This window comes from Acanthochromis polyacanthus, chromosome 11, assembly GCF_021347895.1.
Source record: "Acanthochromis polyacanthus isolate Apoly-LR-REF ecotype Palm Island chromosome 11, KAUST_Apoly_ChrSc, whole genome shotgun sequence".
Lineage (NCBI taxonomy): Eukaryota > Metazoa > Chordata > Actinopteri > Pomacentridae > Acanthochromis > Acanthochromis polyacanthus.
This window is the reverse complement of record NC_067123.1, coordinates 17,459,936-17,480,191: the sequence shown is the minus strand read 5'-3', so window position 1 is coordinate 17,480,191 and position 20,256 is coordinate 17,459,936. Positions and strand designations below refer to the sequence as shown.

The 20,256-nt window shown below is 40.1% G+C and overlaps 2 long non-coding RNA genes across 2 annotated transcripts in view; one reads left to right on the top strand and one right to left on the bottom strand.

The window, feature by feature from the left end:
- The window catches only part of LOC127536053 (uncharacterized), a 57,705-nt gene extending 37,809 nt beyond the window's left edge, over positions 1–19,896 (bottom strand). Inside the window, exon 1 of the long non-coding RNA XR_007945047.1 lies at positions 19,765–19,896. This is a non-coding gene — a long non-coding RNA (uncharacterized LOC127536053). The remainder of the gene's footprint in view (positions 1–19,764) is intronic.
- On the top strand, positions 380–9,017 carry LOC127536055 (uncharacterized). Its single transcript, XR_007945049.1, has 2 exons — positions 380–609; positions 8,304–9,017. It is a non-coding gene; the product is annotated as an uncharacterized LOC127536055 (long non-coding RNA).
- Positions 19,897–20,256: the final 360 nt, after the last annotated feature.

The following is a 20,256-nucleotide window of genomic DNA, read 5'->3' as shown; positions in this document are numbered from 1 at the left end:
GTGGACTGACAACTTCTCTTTTACAACCTATGCCAGCTGGAATAGGCACCAGCCCCCTGCCACCTTCCATGGAAATACACAGCCACAGCAAATGGATGCATGGACTTTTACTGGAATGTCTGTATGGCAATAGTCAAACAGGAAAACAAGGGGGAGCTAGGGTGTCTGTTCAGATACACCTGATGTAAAGTCACAATTTCTGAAGTAAAAAAGTCTTCTCCTCACACTGCATCTTTTAATATCAGGGTTGTCAAAAGCACAATAGCATCAAGAGCCACATGAAAAGCTTGTATTGGCACTACAGTGGCTGTAGTTCGAGTACATGAACGGTCTCAACACGCTGACTGTCGAATTTAAAGGGCAGCAAAAAAACCAAAAACCTGCTTTGTGAAGCTCAGCCTCCAGAAAGCGAACATCGCCTCAGCCCTGATCTCGCATGCCGAGTTTTTCAAATTATCCATCAAACGGGATCAGATTGTCTCACTTCTTTCACAGCTTCAAACAGACTGCTGGAAGAGAGAGGAGGAGGGTTATACTGAGAGAAAGAGAGGTGGACGGAGGCATCTGACAAACTCATCTGCAACGTAGAGGAGAAGCAGAGCGTCTGTGGTAGGAAAACTAAAAGAGATGTCTGTCTTCTGCTGTTACAGTAAATAGCTTTTATATACTCGGGTAAAAAAAAACAGTACCCTACCCTAGCTTTGAAAGCTGTCTCGTCTAGACGTGGTAAACGGGCTACATTTGAAGTGTTGCCAAATAAAAGATGAGCTGTTACTCAAAGGCCCCTTCGCTCTCTTTATCTCCCTTCAGTCTCTCTTCTCTCTGAAGTTTCTACCATTCATTGCTGATGGCACCTGTTTTCAGGAGGACAAGCAAAAAAGTTAGCATCACAGTTGAAGAAATACTCCTCCACAGGGGTATTATCCACTTTAGCTTTGGCTTTTGGTCAACTAAATCATTAATAAGTCGGACAGGGGAACCTGGAAGAGGTCAGGAGGGCTGCACAGTATGAAAAAAAGCCACAGGCAAATATGAACATGTTTGTTTTCACTTGTTTTTTTTCCCAACCTTCCATGATTTCGACTCTGTGAAACATCACAGGAATGTAGTGGAATCAATGGATATTTTCTCATTTGCTTTTCATAAATTTGTTTATTGTAAATTCTATTCATTTTAAGTTAATTCAACCTAAAATATCTAGTTTTTGATTTTCAGACAATTGTAGAGTTACAAACATGACTTCCTGCCTGAGCTCTTTAGAGGAGTTGTGACCTTGTCTGATGGTAATTACTTTTCTGTGTTTTTACAGCTTGATTTAAATGCAACATAATATGTGAGAATAATACTTCTAGAGGCAAAGATCTTTTAGAATGGAGCATTTTATGAAGGGCAATAAAGTCAGCAGGAGGTGGTTGCAGGGAATGGTGGGTGTGAAGAGCCTTCACACCAGAGACAATAAGGTCAATAGTTTGTAGTTAAAATTAAGGAAAGATGGTGGTTTTGGTCAAATTTAAGCAAACACTTTGTGTTTCAAGTCTCTGTGGAGCTTTCCAGCATTAAACCAGACTAGAACCCTCCCAAATTTAAGCAAGTGTTGGAAAAAGGTTATTAAAAGCTGAAGAATAAAATAGTTAAGACAAGTAGATATCATTCTCCAAAATTTTCTATTTTATCAAAGAAATGCACTGAATATGAATATATGACTGATATAATATCAACAAGAAAAGCACTCAGAGAGCGTAGTACACCGCCAAGGCTGCTCAGTTGTTGCATCATTTCCGACGAATAAGTCCCGTTAAGTTCTCAGTGGTCAATTTGTAGTATGATCGTACTCATGTGATCGTCAGCAGGCAGCTGACGTAGTGTTCACTTGCTGTCAGTTGCAGTGACGCTGTGCCACTATTTTGCAAAGATAAATCTTTAACAAATCAGTGGATTCAGACTATAACTGCCAAAATCTAATGAGGTGGTCCTTGTGTCATTTCTTACCATCCCTGAAAATTTCATCCAAATCCGTTATTCCATTTTTGAGTTATTTTTACGCACTCCAAACACTACATAACTCCACCGTGTTCCTTAGCAGAGTAATAATACAAGAAAAGCAGTCAAAGAGTGAAATACATTCTCCAAGGGTGCTCAGTCGTTGCATCATTTCCGATGGCTGAAATCTTTAAACATTTTGTGACAGAAATCACAGGACCATAGCATGTAGCCAATTAATACAGATGTACCCACGAACAAAATTCCCTTGCTCTGACCACAGACATGTGTTATGCATGTGTACGTTATGGATGGATAATGAATCGCATGACTGAAATATGTAGCGTGCGGCGGGAACTGATGGCATTCAGACCCCCCCCAATTTAAACAGTTGTTCCTTGTATCATTTCCGATGGATATGTCCTGATACATCCTCAACGATCCATTTGTAGTAGGATCACAATCATGTGATCGTCAACAGGCAGCTGACGTAGTGTTCACTTGTTGCCATAGTTACATTGACACTGTGCCGCTATCTCGCAATGATACAGAAATCTGTGGATCCAGACTATAACCGGCATCACTGCCAAAATCTAATCACTTGGTCCTTGTGTCATTTCTGACCGTCCCTGAAAATTTCATCTAAATCCGTCTGTCCGTTTTTGAATAATGTTGCAGACAGACAGACAGACAGACAGACAAACGTACGCCAATTGTCACATAACTCTGCCGCCTTCCTTTGGTGGAGTAATGTTAACTTTATCTACATAGCACCTTTAAGAACAGCCTTGGTGCTTTGACAGTTAAAACATGCAACACAGAAAATCAAGCAAGACATCAGGAGACAAGTCAAAGCAGTCAATTAAAACAAATAAGAAATAAGAAAGAACAAGATCGAAGGTTAAAAGTTCGAAAATAAAAATTAAAAATGTGTAAATTAAAGAATTAAAGATGACATCACACCAAAGAACTAGGCAGCTGAAATTAAACATGAAAACTAATTAAATCTAAAAGTAAACTTCACATAAAAGCAAGTCTATAGAAGTGATTTAATGAAGCCGAGCAATACTATCAGCTTCAACAAGTTTATCATCTGTCAAATACATTAATGAACAATGTTTCCTCACTACGGCAAAAAAAAAACAACTAATTGCCAATTGCAATTATGATTCTCTAAATATGCATTGCATACATTTACCATTGCAATTTAATTGTACAGTGAAATCAACTCTTAAAGATAGACTTGCTAAGCTGGCTGTTTTTTGTGGTTTCTTAAAACATCATAAGGAAATTAGCAACATGCATTTTTTTCCTGAACTCTCCAGAGACCGTTTGGTATTTTAGTTTGAAGAAAATGTTGTTGTTGTGTCCCTTTAATGCTTGTTAATTAAGTCTTACTTGCTGTTTCTTTAAATAATTGAAACTATTTGGATTGTGGTCAAGGATAATCCTGAAGTCTGTAGACTGTATACAAAGATGGACATAATGAGTAACAGTGAGTTTTTGCCAGTGTTATGTTTCAGGTCTTTTCTGGGCCCAAACTCGGAACACAGAGTGGATTGCACATTTATAAGACACAAAAACATTCTTCGTGAAGACGAGAGAAAACCAGTGGAGGGAATCCATATACAGGAGACTGTTGTAGGTGAATGACTGGCATGGGAATCTTGAAGTGTGCGGAGTCTGAAGGCTGGTGACTGTGTGTGTGCTGTGTGGCTTGGCGAATGGCTGGAAATGCTGTCACACTGGATGAGCCTCAGCCTGAGACTTGGCAAAGAGTGAGCTTGAGAGGAAAAAAATGGAGATGGCTGGGACCTAAGGCATAAAGCTGCAGGTTAGAACTGGGAGATGCTATTAGGAGCTTTTTGGCTGACAATACTACCACAGAAGCAGGCAGAACAAGTAAAGCAGCAAATGATTCTCAGGTATGGTACGTGATTCCGAGGAACGGTTTGCCACACCCACACACAGAGAGGACAAATGAGGACAAACATGAGATGCAGAGAGAGACGGAGAAACAGAAGAAACACCAGGAACAGGGAAGTCAGCATCATCGTCTCTGTTTGGAGTGACAACAAATCAGTAAATTTCAGTAAGTTTAGCCATTGAGATCATACAGACTTACTGATTTCTATGGAGGGTTTCAGGGATTTTAAGAATACAGTGAAATCACACTTTTAGGTACTTTTGCAGCTGCACAGTGGTTGGTGGTTAGCACTGTCGTCTTGCAGCTAGAAGATCCCTGGTTCGCGTCCCGGCCTTCCTGGGATCTTTCTACATGGAGTTTGCATGTTCTCCCTGTGCATGCGTTGGTTTTCTCCAGGTACTCTGGCTTCCTCCCACTGTCCAAAAACATGGACACCCCCCCCCCCGTGACCCTAATGAGGACTAAGCAGTGTATAAATGATGGATGGACGGAGAGGTACTTTTGTATTGGTTTTACCTTCAATCCATGTTAGCTGCCACCTCACATGTTGTCTTTGAGCCAATTGATACAAAGTGTCTTAAGCAGGGGAAACCACTACTGTAAGTTCTGCATGTTAGATGGAGAACTGCTTCTAACTGAGAAAATGTAAATGTCAAGCCTTTCAGTTTGTAAGGTTGAGTTTTAAGGAAGCAGATGAAGTTATGTTTTAAAGCCGAACAACTAATTGATTTTCTGTTTAAAATAAAAACAACCTACATTTTAATTCTCAGTAATAATTTTGATAATAGAAATAATAGGAGTACTCTTCATTTGTTCATTAATGTAATAGCATTGTTACTGATTTTGTTGGGAGTAGGAATTTTTTTTCTTCTATCCAACCATCCAGCTTCATGGATCCTCATGCACATTATTGGTCATCCTATGAGGTCCTCACCTGGCATAGATGAGCTTTGTGAAATGCTAATTGATGGAATTTCTTACCTTCTAAGTGTGTTTGAGGGCATCAGTTTTGTTGTGCTAAGGTTGTGTAACAGCAAACAGTCCTATTCAACTATTATAGGAATCCATATTATGCTATGTACCACTCAGCTGAGCAAAGAGAAAACACAGTCCATCATTTCTTTAGGGCATTAAGGTCAGTCAGTCTGTTGAATTTCAGGAATTTTGAAACTTTGAATTTTGAAATTAAACACTGTTTTAATGAGGACTACACTAGAAAAGAAGAAAAGTTCCTTCTGCTGCAGAGGAGAAGTTTATCAGAGTTACCTGCCCAAATCAGTGCTTCCTAGTGAAGACAATATGAACCAGGCCTTCATGGTGGAACTTAGAACTTCAGGGACCACCTGAAGTTTTCTGTTTGACCAACAGGCGGAATGATGGAATCCAGACTAACTTCTTGTATTAGGGTTAGACTTCTTCCTTTACATGACCCAGCAAATACTTCAGTTGCACCCTAAATGTTTCACAACACCTGTTGGTGCCACAATAATAATAAATGTAACTGGTGGGCTCCTTATGAAGAGGATGCTGTGACTCACAGATCTCTTAAATAACATATGATAAAGAAGATGCATATAATAAGCTGCTCACTCCAGCTTCTCTCCCACAGGAGAAAATAACAAAGAAGCTGAGAATGTGCACAGTTGGAGTGGAGCTGCAGCAAGGACTAGTGGTGGGTTTATCACTGACTAGTCTACAGTGCATTCATAATTACTTGGGAGTGGGGGTGGGGGGCTACTGGCCGACCTCTCCCAAATGAAAGAATCCACTGAACCCTTCTTAAGCCCACAGGGACCACATGATTGTGCTCACATGTGGTTTCGGCACTCCCACTGTTTACAACTGGAATATCTAATGAGCTTGGATAATACTGTGTGACGGTAGGAAACAGCCAAAGCACCGCAAGTTAACAAATAAAAGTGCCCTTGTAGAATGTAATTACAACAATAAAGTGCATGAAGGACATTAAAACATCCAAAAAGACATTTTATAATTCACTGTTGTCTTTCACAAAGCAAAATGGACCAGCTAATGTAGTATATTACATGTCACTAAGTGTTCAACTTGTACTCAAAACATAATGGAGCTAAAATAAAACACTTAACTGTGTTGACTCGACCCTATGGGCTAGCCACAAATGATAGAAACACCTGTGAGTCAGGGTGCAGGGCACAGCAGCACAGTTTGTTGAAGCAGTGGGAGCTGCACTGTCAATGACTGGCAATGTAACGCAGAATGGCGATGGAGACACATTTGCTAAATGTCCGGCGCATATCTTGACAGAAATTTGGTTGCAAAATAGTAATGCTCTGGAGTCCTAGGAGTGCTGCATCAGACAACCTGTCCTCCACAATCACCTGAACTAAACCCATTTGGGATGGATGTGAACACAAAGTGAAGAAAAAGTAGCAAAGAAGTGCTCAGCATATGTGAGAAGTCCTTCAAGACTGTTTTGCCTTTTGTTCACTACATAGTTTCATACATATTGTTGCACAGATTGTGTGTTCAGTGCTATTCTAAAATCTAGGAAAACTCTTGAATGAAGATGTATGTCCAGGCTAGTGCCCGGTGCTGTACACAGAGTCCTATCAGGTTCATCTGGCTGTGTTGCTGTTGTTCTTATATTTACTCCCCCAAGGAACCGAGCAGAGTTATGTGACAATCGCCGTATGTTTGTCTGTCTGTCTGTCTGTTAGCAACATTACTCAAAAACAGACAAACAGATTTGGATGAAATTTTCAGGGAAGGTCAGAAATTACCCAAGGACCACCTTGTTAGTTTTTGGCAGTAATGCGGTGTATAGTCTGGATCCATGAATTTGTTAAATATTTCTGCATCATTTCAAGATAGACATCATTGTAACTATGACTACAAGTAAACACAGTGTCACCTGCCTGCTGACTATCACATGATTGTGATCCCACTAGAAATTGACCGCTGCAGACTTATCAAGACTTACCCATCAGATATGATACGAGGGCTTTTCTTGCTCCAAATGTTTTGAATTTCAGGTCTATTAAAATAAAGCATTAGCACATTGCTCTCTTGTTGTATCCTTTGACTATAAGGTGATTTCTTTCTTTTTTTTAATCACAAGATTTAAGAAAACGTTTGCATCCTTTAGTGTGAACACATGCAGTTACCAGAAGTGCAGAGGAAGAGTCCAGGAATGAGCTTGAGCCCTCAGCCCACAGGGTGGAGAGTCTGGTGGCTGGGTAGGAATGTGTGTGGCCAGACTCAAGACTCATCACACAGCTTCTCAGGTCAGATTGCCGGTAGGCTTGTGGGAAGCAGGCTGCATTATCAAGAACACTGGTATGGACTGGTTTGATGAGGTGGATGACCAGCGGTTGAATCATGTCAAATCGCAGGTTTCTGTGGTCAACTACTTCCTTTTTTACCCTGACTGTCAGGACAGTATTTTCAGGCTGCGGTTTCAGATTCCAATACTGTGAGATGGCTGTGTGTTCATCGCTCGTTAGCCAGCTTCATCTACACATACACACACTGTAAACACAGCCTACAAACATTCCGACCCACATGCGTGTTTTCATGCAGCTCAATCACATGCAACATGCTGCAGCTGTAATGATAGAGAGATTTCCCGCCTTTCTGTGGCTCTGCAGGGGACATCACAGGAACAGAAATGACAGTTCTAAGCACAAAGAAATCCAGTATCACACAGCTGCAGTGACAGTGTGAGTCCTAAGACAACATATAGAGGAATATAGCATGATGACACAAGATAGCTCTTCAGTAAGAATTAGAGCTTTGTATTTCCTAAAAAAAAGGTTCTGCTGTATAAAGATTCTTTTTATGTGCATTTAAAGGTATGTTAGCACCTTAACTGTCCAGTCAAACTAATGGTAATCTTGCCTTTAATCTGTATTTTATTAAAAACAAAACAAATATCTATCTATCTATTCAATTTTCATTGCAGAAGCATACTCACACTGAAAATTGTTGAAAAATGTAATATAGGACAAGATTACGTGCTGTTTTGTTGGCAATAGGGGGTTGTGCAAAGTATTAATATCAGGGGTGCTAATAATTGTGGCACACATGATTTGATGTAAAAGAATTATTTTTCAGTGTGTGATTTTTTTCCCCCCACTGAATAAATGCACTTGAATTAAAGGTTGGATTTTCCGCTTTTTTTCATTGTGGTCCTATATTATATAGAAAAAATGAATGAAATTCACCCAATTTCATGTTTTCCATGAAAAATCACAGTTAATCATGTGCTAACATAACTGCACACGAGTCTTCTAATAATCAAATCAGCAAATGCATAAAACAGCATGCAAACAGTGTATAGTGGGGCAACTACTGTGAACTCAAGTGGCAAATCATTTCTATATCTATTTGATAGTTGGCCGTATTTTTTTGTCCACAGACAGGACTCAGAAGATGGAGGCAGAAAGACATCCAGACATCTTAAAAGACGAGGAACATTGCTGGTGTTCCTGCACTCACTGCTCTGCTGTCAACTGCCTAGGTAAACTGTTGCTGCAAAGAGTGGAATATGTGCATAGCAAAATTGGAAAATCTCCGTGTGTCCATGGATCAGTGTGACCCCAACTGTGGATAACGAATCTGCAGCATCATGTCCTGACAGTAGTGTTTCACCTCCCCAAAACCAACTGCAAGAAAAGACCATCACCGCCTCGACCCAGTGTCAGCTCTCCGTACAGCAAGTAACAGTTGTAACAAATAAGAAGACATTTTTTGCACTGGATGTCTCATTTGCTGCAACCTTTCTACCACTGATGCTATACTCTACCTCACAATAGAATACACCAGCTGACCTGATGCAAGATCATTATGTCTCTTGTCAAAATCAGCTGAATCCTAATTTCTGTGTTTGCCTTCAGTCTGACATGAACGCAAACTTTTACAAGGGTTCATGTAAAAGTCTAGCTTTTTTGAAATCAGCATGGTGCTCAAGCTTTTCATCCTGATATCTGCTGTTTGCGTGCCAGTTTGTGCTAATTCTTGTTTCCTTGAATCTGTACAATGGATGTAGAGAGTGAAAAGTTAGCATGATACAGATAAGAACCCTGACAACTGAATTTCCCTTGGGGGATGAATAAAGTGATTCTGATTCTGATTCTGATTCTGATCCTTTGAACAACAACAGCCACAGTTTACAGGAAATGCACCAGGTTGAAAAAAAATCCGCTTTTGTTAGATAAATGAAAGTTTTGTATTTCATCAGTTTCGTAGAAAGACTGACACAATTTTAAAGTTTTGATTTGATATAAAAACAAGCCACACTGAGACACATAATTCAGAGGTCCACTCAATGGAAATGAGTTAGAAATACGTTTCCTGAGTAGTTGATATTTCATAGCATGGAGTGCATGCACTTTGTTGATCATCAGATCAGTTTCAAACACAAAAGTAAGGAATTTCCACTGCAGCTGAAAGCTACAGGTAAGATTACAATTCAAACAAGACGCAGCAGGAACATCACTTAAAAGAACATTTGCCCTTTACCAAGTAGATCTGTAATGCACGACAGCTCAAAGTCATGAAGAATTCAAGTTAGGAGTTGTTTGTTTTACTGGGAAACTGATGGATACTGATGCCACTTTATGAACTATGTTTCACTTACCTAATAAATCACGAAACCTTGAATATACAAAACAGGAACAATTGCAACTAATGCTTTCTCCATTTCCTTTATAATCATTGTCAATCTGTGCAATTTAGAGAAAAATGACAGTTGATTTAAATGTATTTTATGGCAAAGGATGAGCATCCATTCATCCATACACCGCTTTATCCTCTGTAGGGTCACGGAGAGCTGGAGTCTATCCCAGCTGACTTAAGGTGAAGGTAGGGGACACCCTGGACAGGTCACCAGTTTATCACAGGATTACACATAGAGACAAACAATCACACTCACATTCACACCTATGAACAATTTACAGTTACCAATTAACCTCAGCACGTTTTTACATTGTGTGAGGAACCTGGAGTATACGAAGAAAATGCAAACTCCACACAGAAAGACGCTGAGACGAGGTTGGAACTCAGGAGCCACTGCAGCACTGTGGTGCCTGAAAGCTGAGCAAATAATGTTAATTATAATTTCCTTGTTAATAAAGGACAACTCCAGAATTCAAGATGTGTCCTGTTTCTATGGATGATAGACACTTACAAGTGAAATGATCTGTCTCACTTACAGTACGCTCATGCATTTTCATTAGTGGGTGTTTAGTTCATGTTGTGTTCATGTTCACATCATGGAGTCAGTTTCATTCTGTTCCACTGAGGAGCGGGTGGTGACGCTGATGTGCCAAGAAACCTTCAAAGGAAAGAGAGCAGATGACTAGAAGCTGGTATGTAAGCAAATCATGATAAAAAAAAACATGCAGCAGGAAACATTTTCTGTGGAAGTTAAATGAAAAAAAAAAACTAATGTATGCAACATGCTTGTTAGAGTTAGAAGATACACTGTGCATTTTGGGTAAAAACACTAAATGTAAGCACTACAACCTATGGGCTGCTAGTGAAGTGACACACTGTTTAGAAGATAAAAACATTTAAGTCATGCCTTTTAGCATTTTTTTATAGTTTGACACCAGAACATTGTTCAGACAAACTGATTTAGGAATACCAGAAAGTTGAGAGCTTCAATGAAAAAACAGAATGAATTACACAGGGTGTCCTTGTCCTGCTCTCTAATGACCAGAGGTTTGCATTGCAGATTAAGATCTGACTGACAGCACACACACACACACCATGGACAGGGCACCTACATGACACAGTGCCAGATAATTAGCCAGTCATGCACCACGTACCTTAGTTGTGTTTGTGCTTTAGTGCTGCAAATAGGATTTATAACTAATCAATTTGCCAGAACCAGTGAAAGTGTATGAAACTGTGGTGGCTTTTGAGAACCATAAGGATCCGGGGCACCCAGCAGTTGTGCACTTGGCCCAGATGGCAATCCAGCTTTGTCTACTGTGATGCTTTAAATATCTAGTCACGGGAATGTGATGAGTATTACATCTAGAAGGAATCTGAGACATAAATATAAGATAATAACTAGGAATGAATAACACATTTAAATTTTTAACTGAATCATTATTATTATAGCCATGTAAAATTTGGGGGGATTTGGATCACAAATTAAGATTCTAACGGAGATAACTCTCCAATAATCAAAAAAACTGAATTCAAATAGTTCAAGTTCAGTTTAACACAGATTGAATTGGATTGTAAATTAAATAATAATGTCCAAATACTAAGCATGACTCTGGGCTGCCAAGGTTTGGCAATCTCACTCCATCTCAGACCACAACAGTGACACCTGTGGATCAAATCTGCCCCCAGTCCCCTTATTTTTTATTCCATCTCTTTTTTTTATATATCTTTCTCTGGTCATTGTTCTGCACTGACCTCCTGCAATATGTTCACTGTGCTGAAATACATCTATTATTTGTCAGAGAATTTAGCAATAATAATAATAAGAACAAATAAATACATTCAATAGAAAAAGCATTCCTTTTGTTGCAGTTTGCCATCAGAGCTTTGGCATCATTTTTCAGAAATGTACTGTTCACATTTCACAGCAGATTTATTGTGTAAATCTCAATAAACAGAGCAATGCATCGAGATATCGGTCTGATAGACGTGGCATGCTGATTAAAAAAAGAGCCACACTATTTTTCATTGAGTGTGGATAACCAACTAATTAAAATGAAACATAAATCAAACAGTTTTTAATTTGAGTCACTTGTAACAGTTACTGTAGCTGCCAGCGTTTACTAGCTAATGGGAAAAATGAACTTTGCCCCTAGATACAACCCTTATTAATCAGTTTTCTTCTTACAAAATGCTATAGGACACACACACACACACACACTCACACATGAATACAAGTTACTTGCTACAACCACAGGAAGTGCTTTATTTCTGTCAATACTCGCAAGCTGACAAAAAAAATAACATCTGCCATCAGGTGCAACTCTTTCAAAACTTTTTTCTTCAGAAATCTATTTTCTTTATTTGAGCTTGGTTTTTAAAAGAAATTTCATCGCTATAAATTCAGTGGCTCAAATTATTTTGTCTTTCCTTTGCTTGCATAGTCAATGGGTTCTCTTACAGCAGAGATACATTTCATTACATGTTTTGCTCCATATTTTTCCATTAATTTCCCACAGCCATCTCGTACATGGTGAAAGAAGCAGTTGCTAGGAGATCCATGATGCAACTGTGTGGCTATTAAGCGATAACGTAGGCAAGAAACACGACATGACCTCATGATCAATTAGTCTGGCCAACAATAGCCTGTAAAGCAGCGCCGTCACAGCGCTGGCTCGGTTTACAGCGGCTGAATCTGTCTGTGCATTCTGCCCTCATTAACATTCATGAGCACAGTAGAGGGAAGTTTGAGATATTGTGCTGCATGTGTACACAAGAGTTTTTCTCCACAACTTTGTGTATGTGTTGTGTGTGTGCCTTCCTCCCCGAGGGACATCACAGCAGTATCTCATTTCACATGAAAAGGCCCGGGCTCGCGGGAAACTGTTTGTGCGGCAGAGCTCTGCCTCTACCATGCACCTCCCACCAACCCGACCAAAAATATAAATAAATAAAGAAGAATTTTTGATTACAGTAACTAGCCCATAAATTATGCAGGGTGAGCTGAGGATGATGAGCTGATGAAAGACAGCCCCTTTTAACCTTTTTCCCGGCAGAGGAAGAATCGCCCTCCCTTTCTGTTTGGCCACATGCAGCGAGGGGGAGTCAAAGACAGGGGTCCAGACGATGGAGTGATATGTTCAGGAATGGGTGTGTGTGTGTGTGTGTGTGTGTGTGTGTGTGTGTGGTGGTGGTGGGGGGTGTCTCTATTTTCAGTGTGTGAGTGGGAACACGATGGTCTCGCTCTACATTTGTTTCAATAACTTCTTCTATTCGGCTCTGTTTCACTGGCGCCCCCGGAGAGGGAAGATACCAATTGATTCTGCTGCTGTCGCCATTTTTGCTGTAGAAAATGTTTTACTGCGGCATGTGTGTGTTTGTGTGTGTGTGTGTGTGTGTGTGTTGAGGGCACTAAAGCTGGGGGAATGCTGTTGAAGCTGGCTTCGATCAGCGTGGCTGCTGGGAGCATCCTGGTAGGAAACAAGCGCACCACTTTGAGAGTGGCTGGCTGCTAATGCGTTCCTGTGTAACACAATACACACCTCCCACCCCCACTCCCGCTATAATCACAGCTTCTCCAGCGCACACTCATCGACTCAAACATACCTGCCACATTACACATGTAGTCGCAACAGGGCTGCCGACACAGACAGAGCTAACGATTCTGTGACCACAAAAGATCAACGCTTCTCTTCTTGCTTCTCTCACGGCTCAAAGCTTCTCATGCACTACTTTTGTTGTTATTGACAAATTCCATGAAAAGGTCACAACCAACAATGGTTTTACCTCATGACAGGTATTGTGCGTGCACCAAGGCCACATCTTATGTTAGTAGAAACTTCAGTGTTGCATGTTCTGCTGGTGCTTCATTTGAACGTGTGGATTAAGCACTTAGCCTAGCCGCGCTAGACCCATGTTTCTGAAGGCACAAGGGTCTAGGGCCGCCCGACAGGGAGGGAGGCGGGCTAAAAGGTTGTCTATCAAATTACTCTGCAGCATTTGGGTAGGTATACAACCAATCAGCGCAACGAATAGGCTGACGGAGTTCGTAGAGCGCCGGCGGATTGTGGCTAAGTCCCATTAGCTTCCCAACCAGCAGAGCCAACTGGTATATTAAGGATTTGCCATATCCCGTCGGCATAAGTCCAAATACGTCTTTCTTCTCAATGAAACACTTCAGTGCCGTCCGTCATTTATCTTTCAAGTTGAATTTTAGCTTCAAATCTTTAAGGGCTGTGGCCAAAGCCGAGTTGAAAGATAACTGTTTATTGTGCACTGGTTGTTTCTGTCAGAATCGTCGCGCCTCTGTCGTCACTTAGTTACGCCCGCCTTCGGACTCTACACTTCATGGTGATTGGCCCGGCCAGTTTTAGGAGAATCCAGCCTCGAGCCTTATGGAGGGTAACTAGACCCACCCTGGCAGAGAATTAAATTCGTTGCCGTGGGTTGTCTAGCGCGGCTAGGCTATTAAGCAGCAGTATTGTGACAATGTAAGAGCACCACTCGTGTTTATTGATTTTCTAGTATACAGTATGTCGTCTTGCAGAAATGCTCACAGTAGCACCAAATGTAGATTAATCCACAGCTGAAAGTAGTCCCGATAAACAACCATCCTAAGACATGACTTAAATTAACTTCAGAGGCCTTTAGATGGTACTATGTCATGTGTTAAACATTTTTAGGGCTTTATTTAAAATATGCAATGATGACCACAAAGCTGTCGGTCATGGACATGCAGCTGCAAGGCTGCTGCTTTGATTCACATATGTGTAGCAGTAAAAAGTGCAAAAGAGCAGACTGAAGTGGAATATACAGTGGTGTCCAAAACTCACGGACCACAAGTGAAAAGGCTTCAATATTCCATCAGCTTAACAATTTGCGATATCAGGAATATTTAGGGCGTCTTGCAGCTAGAAGATCCGCGGTTCACGACCCGACCATTCTGGGATCTTTCTGCATCGAGTTCACATGCTCTCCCTGTGCATGTATGAGTTTTCTCAGGGTGCTCAGGCTTCCTTCCACAGCCCAAAAGCATGCTCAGATTAACCGATAATTCTAAAATGTCTGTAGGTGTGAATGTGAGAGTGATTGTTTGTCTCTATGTGTAGTCATGTGATAGACTGGTGAGCTGTCCAGTGTGTCCCCTGCCTTCACCCAAAGTCAGCTGGGAAAATGAGGATTAAGCAGTGTATAGATAATGGATGGATGGATGGAACATTTAGTTTTCTTTCTCTGTAAGCGTTCAGTGGGGTTGAGGTCAGGTTACTGTGGAGGAAAGTCCATGACTCTCACCACTCCTTCACCTTCTTTGGTCTTCAAGTCAAACCTTTGATGAGTGTTTGGGCTCATTGTACAACAGGATGAATCCTTCTTAGAGACGCAAACCAGAGAGTGGAGCATGTCTCTGAAGAATGGAGGGTCGATTTGCTGCAGGTATCCAACTCCAGGGTAGCAGATTGAAATATTTCCAGCATCATGTTTCATTGTTGGTTTAATCCACTGCAGTGTCATTCTTTCTTCTGTTGGTCTCACTCTGTTACTGCCATTTATCTCACACTAAGATTCATCAGTAAGTAGAGATTTCTTCCTTCCTCCACTGTGAAATACTGCTGTATCTGAGCCCACAATAAGTGTTTGGCCTTGTTTTGCCTCTGGAGAGGTGGTTTAGAGAACCTCCTCATCCTCTGAGACACTACTAGACGTGGGTCATTCCTACTATTCGGTGCCATTTCGGCCTTGTTTAATCTATTAAAAAAATGTTAAAATTTCCAATTTTTTCGTCTTGTGTCTGAAGGATTACTTATCAAACTATAAGAAAACTATATTGGTCCAGCTCAGGATATCAATAATCTAATATTTTTACCAAATTCTTTGCATGTGACAGACAGCAAATGTCCACCCTGTTACGGGACATTCTCACATCTATTACACTATGTTTCCAAACCACTCTAGCTATAATAATTACATTTAGTAAGAGCTAAAATGTCCCTTAATTTACCCTTGAAATATCTATTTTGAGAAATATTAACAAAGAAGTATATGTACAAAAAATGTGCTCTATTGTAAGGCACAACACAATTTGAACACATTTCTTTTCAATTTTAAGATAATTTCAATGGAATCTACCTTTATTTTTTTAGTGATTTCATTATACTAATTAGAAACTGCAAGTAAACACAAAGACATGCTAAATATTTCAGACTGTTTATCTAATTCTCATCAAAAAATAAGGTAACAGGGTGGACAGATGAGTAACAGGGTGGACAGAAGAGTAACAGGGTGGACAAGACGTCACAGAATGGACCTAATATTTGTGAACAAAAGTTTATTTAAAAAAGTAAATTTATTTAACCTTTACATGAACATTAAAATTATTTTAAAAAATACTTCCAACAAGTAAATAAAAATATCATTAACTAGTCGTATGAAAAACATCAAAAACGTCATTAGCATCAGCTTTACATACGAATTCACTGAACAATATAATTCATTAACAATTAGAAATTCATTTAATAATTTAAAATAGGAAATTCATTCAATAACTGAAAATAAAAATAAAATAATCAATTTATAACCAAAAATAATAATAGAAGACAACATATGCTGAAGAAAGATGTTTATCCACCTCTGTTATGTCCACCCTGTTACTGTGTGTCCACCCTGTTACTCTACAAAACGGTAACAGGGGGGACATTTAATGCTAAAGCTGTCCCTTACTGCTAATGTGATGAAAAACAAGATAGCACTTAGTGACAACCAAGGAAGATTTTTAACATATTTATTAACCATATTTTTGAAATTACCAAAAAATATAATTTTCTGCTATAAAACAGGGTAACAGGGTGGACATCTTATGCTTTACCACGTCAGTCAAGCATTCTAAAACACTTAAAAAAGGTTGTTTAAAGAGAGGTACTTACTTTACTTCCATTAGTTTGATTTTCCCTCCAAAAGTGTAAGCCACTTCCTGTATCATGTGACTAGATGATGTATTGGGGGGCGTGTGCAGAGATCTTTGTATCAAAGTAACAGGGTGGACAGTTGACTCAGGGACACAACATATTTTGAATATTTTAAGCAGTAAAAATGTATAAATAACAAAAATAACATTTGGGGAGGTAGATTATAAACGAAGCTGTGCAACAATAGTGAAAAGTGTTGGGTTTATTTTATTACTATTACTTTTATATGTATTTCTGATTGAGCAAACATGATTTGGGACATGGGAATTTGGCCTACTTATCCAAAAATAAGGGTAATTGTTTAAAATTGAAATATTCCTGCATACATATCATTGTATATTATGGTAGAGAACTGTTAACCATATAAGCCAGGCTTTTGAAAATTAGTATTAGGACATTTTTACCAAAAATATGCAATACTCTGCCATGGGGACTCAAATGGCACCGAATAGTAGGAATGACCCACGGCCTTCTTTTGACGGACTTCTGCTGACTGGAGTATTATCTAAGAAGCTCTGTATCTATGACTGAGTTTCTATCTCTCAGTCAACAAAGCCTGATGTATTGATCTTCTGATGATGCACTCATATTTGGTCTACCCTATCCTGCTTTGGATACCACTGATCCCATTTCCAGATTGTAGACCTCCAAGCACTGCCTCCTTAGAAACCTTCAGTCTGGCCATGAGTTAACACTGATAAAGCTCGCTTGCTCATGTCCCTAGCAGGTTTAACACTGTGTTTCCCACTATCATCATGCAATTTAATGAGCAATGTTCTGTGGGAAACCTGAGGCACAGACATATTTTTAACAGCTCAGCAAGGACTGCGGGTTGATTTAGTTGAACAAGGCTCTGCTCAAATGTCATCTGAATGCTGCTTCAGTGGAAGGATACAACTCATGGATATCCGATATGAAATTTGACTGGGGACCTTCAAATAGAACAGATTCTGAAATATCTGTCTTTTTTTTTTATTTCAGTCACATTTTAAATTATCAAACATTCTGATTATTTCAGATTTTAGATTTTCAATGTGCTATCAGTCTTTTAAACCCCACCTAACTTAGAGTATATTTTCAGATAATTCATGCAGTTAAAGAAAAGCCTGTTGTTTTACCAGTAATGCTACATACTGGTTGCTTATTATGGTGAAAATGTATCTGTGTTGTGTACAGCATACAGTACAGTTTTCAATGCTAAAAGGAATGAAATAGAATGTAATCTTTAGTTGTTTTTCTGATGAGGACGGAGCTGCGTCTTTTAATAGGCTTATTATACATTCTGTAATTCACATGAAGCATTATTGAATTTATCCATTATATTTCAGTTTACGCACAAAAATTATGAGGAGAGATGCACACATGTTCATCTGCACATGCACCCGAGGAAATCTGGCACCGTCCCAAGTCCCGTATCCCGCACAAAGAGCCATTGTAGTTAGCTATGATAATGAGCTCAATATGCCCTCCTCAGGAATGTGTGAAAACGGGGCTGTTTGAGTGCAGAAATGCCCTCTTTCCCACAGTCTTAACGATCCGGCGGCCCCTCTGAAACACGACTGGCATACAAATGCCTTTGTGCCTCAGAACCAGGCCAACGTTTGGCGGGTGGGCAGGAGGGCAGGAGAGCAGGCGGGCGCGAGAGGGCACCCTGGCTGCCACCCAAAATCCACAACGGCCATATGCAGAGGAGGTGGAGGAGCATCTCCCAAGTGCCTAGAGGTTAACTGTGGACCAGCAGGGCCGTGAGCTCTGATTAGCAATTAGTGAATGAGGGAGCAGGCGTCGGGCTCGGTAAAGCACTCTGAGATACGAGCCAAGATAGTTATGGAGGAGAAGGTGCCAAAATGAAAACGCTACAGGTGGGAGGGGGTGGAGGGAGGGCGGTCTGTGGGCAACTATCACATGTATAGTGTATATATAAAGGTGTGAAACTCCCCGCAACACAGAGCCGATTTGATGTTAGCAGTTTTAATCATCACAATGAAGAGCAGAGGCCATAAAAATATTGGATAAAGCTGTTCTGAAGCTATAATATAACAAAGACCACATTCTATTGTTGTGTCTAACATTGTGAAACATGGTTTACATGCTTCTTAACTACAAGCTGCTTATAATACACTTCATACATTATTATTATATTACATTACATTTACATTCATTGAGTACTCGAGTCAGGTCTGAGTTGTCGCAGTACATTTTACTGACTTCTTCATTATTAGCCTGTTTGTGAAGTATGAGTTTGCCAATTACGTCATAGGGGCTTCAATAAAAATCAGCTGGACTTCTATTGTAGGTTCTAGATTCGACAAAAGACACTTACAAGTTGATTTTTACTGAAGCTCCTACAATTACCATGACCTGGATGACTGAGAATCTTCACAGACATGCCAATTACGTATGGATCTTTGTTATGTTAACAGAATTTTTTTCTCGCAAATTTGGTGAATAAACAGCCAGAATTCCAATGACAATGCTGATGTGGAAGTGTAGCAGAAAACAACTTGTAGCCAAAATGTGAGGACCGCTCATCTAAACACATCTCCTCTGTGGGTCTCCTGCAGTACACCACCAAGTGTGAAATAGACTGAATGAACTATTGTCGAGAAAAGTAAAGGAAAAACACCGACATACTGGCAGCTATGCTTTTGTTAGTCAGATGTTAAGGGTTAATGTTAAACTTAAATCTGCTGATGCCTCACTTGATAAAACCAGCATAGAGTGAGAGTTTACCTTCACTCTCTATATGGCTGTGAGTATAATGTAGTGTAAAGCTGCAACTAGTCAGAACTTGTCAGAAGCCTGATCAGAAACACAATCAACCTCAAATTAAGGGTAGGATGCATAGGTTTATTTAACTTTACTGAATGTCTTAGCAAATATTTCCCTGAACAACAGAACAAGTATTTTACTGAAGTATTTTACCTAAAATTTCAAATGGTTATGAGGTGGATACACTTCATTGCTGTAATACTATGGAGTTAGGATAATAACAGGCAAATATATGTTTGTATCGGTGTGGAGCAACAAAACCTATTTACAAGTAAGTAAACTAAGTCATTCCTCACTCATACTTGGCAGGTAAAGTGAACTAAAAAAATATAAAATGGGTGGATGGATGGCACCTTTCTACCAGCTATCATGCATGCAGTGAAAGTAGAACACAATGCTTTGTCCGAGTCTCATCCCAGACTTGTTTGAGGTTAAAGGGAATTGCAACCTGAAGAGAGCAGTCCTCACCTCGGTGCAGGGTCTGGTTCAGATGTTTTTCCTCTGCCTCTCCAGGACCTCCATTGTTAGCCTCTGACTAGTGGTCCTGACCTGGTGGACTAACCTTTAGAAGGTCCCGACAACTTGGGTCAGACTCTCGAGTATCAAGACCTCTAAAGGCTTCAGCTGGAGGGGAGGGAAGGAGGAAAAGAGCGGAGAGTGGAAGCTGGAGGAACTGGCTGAAAGCCTGCAGTTAAACTGAAAAACCACACATCCTGTCCAACTCCAGGAGGGCCTGCAACCGATCCAGCAGCAAGCAGTGAAATGGACTGGAGAGGGACAGAAATAATTTAGAGACACATGACACAAATGCTGCAACTCCACCATGCAGAAGATGTAAAAAAACTACTGACAAAATTGGAACAGATGTGGAAGTGCTCAGTGCTCATCTGACAAATTTATCAGGCTAGATCACATGATTTTATTTAAACTTGAGTGTGTGAAAGCTAGTGAGGCAGAAGT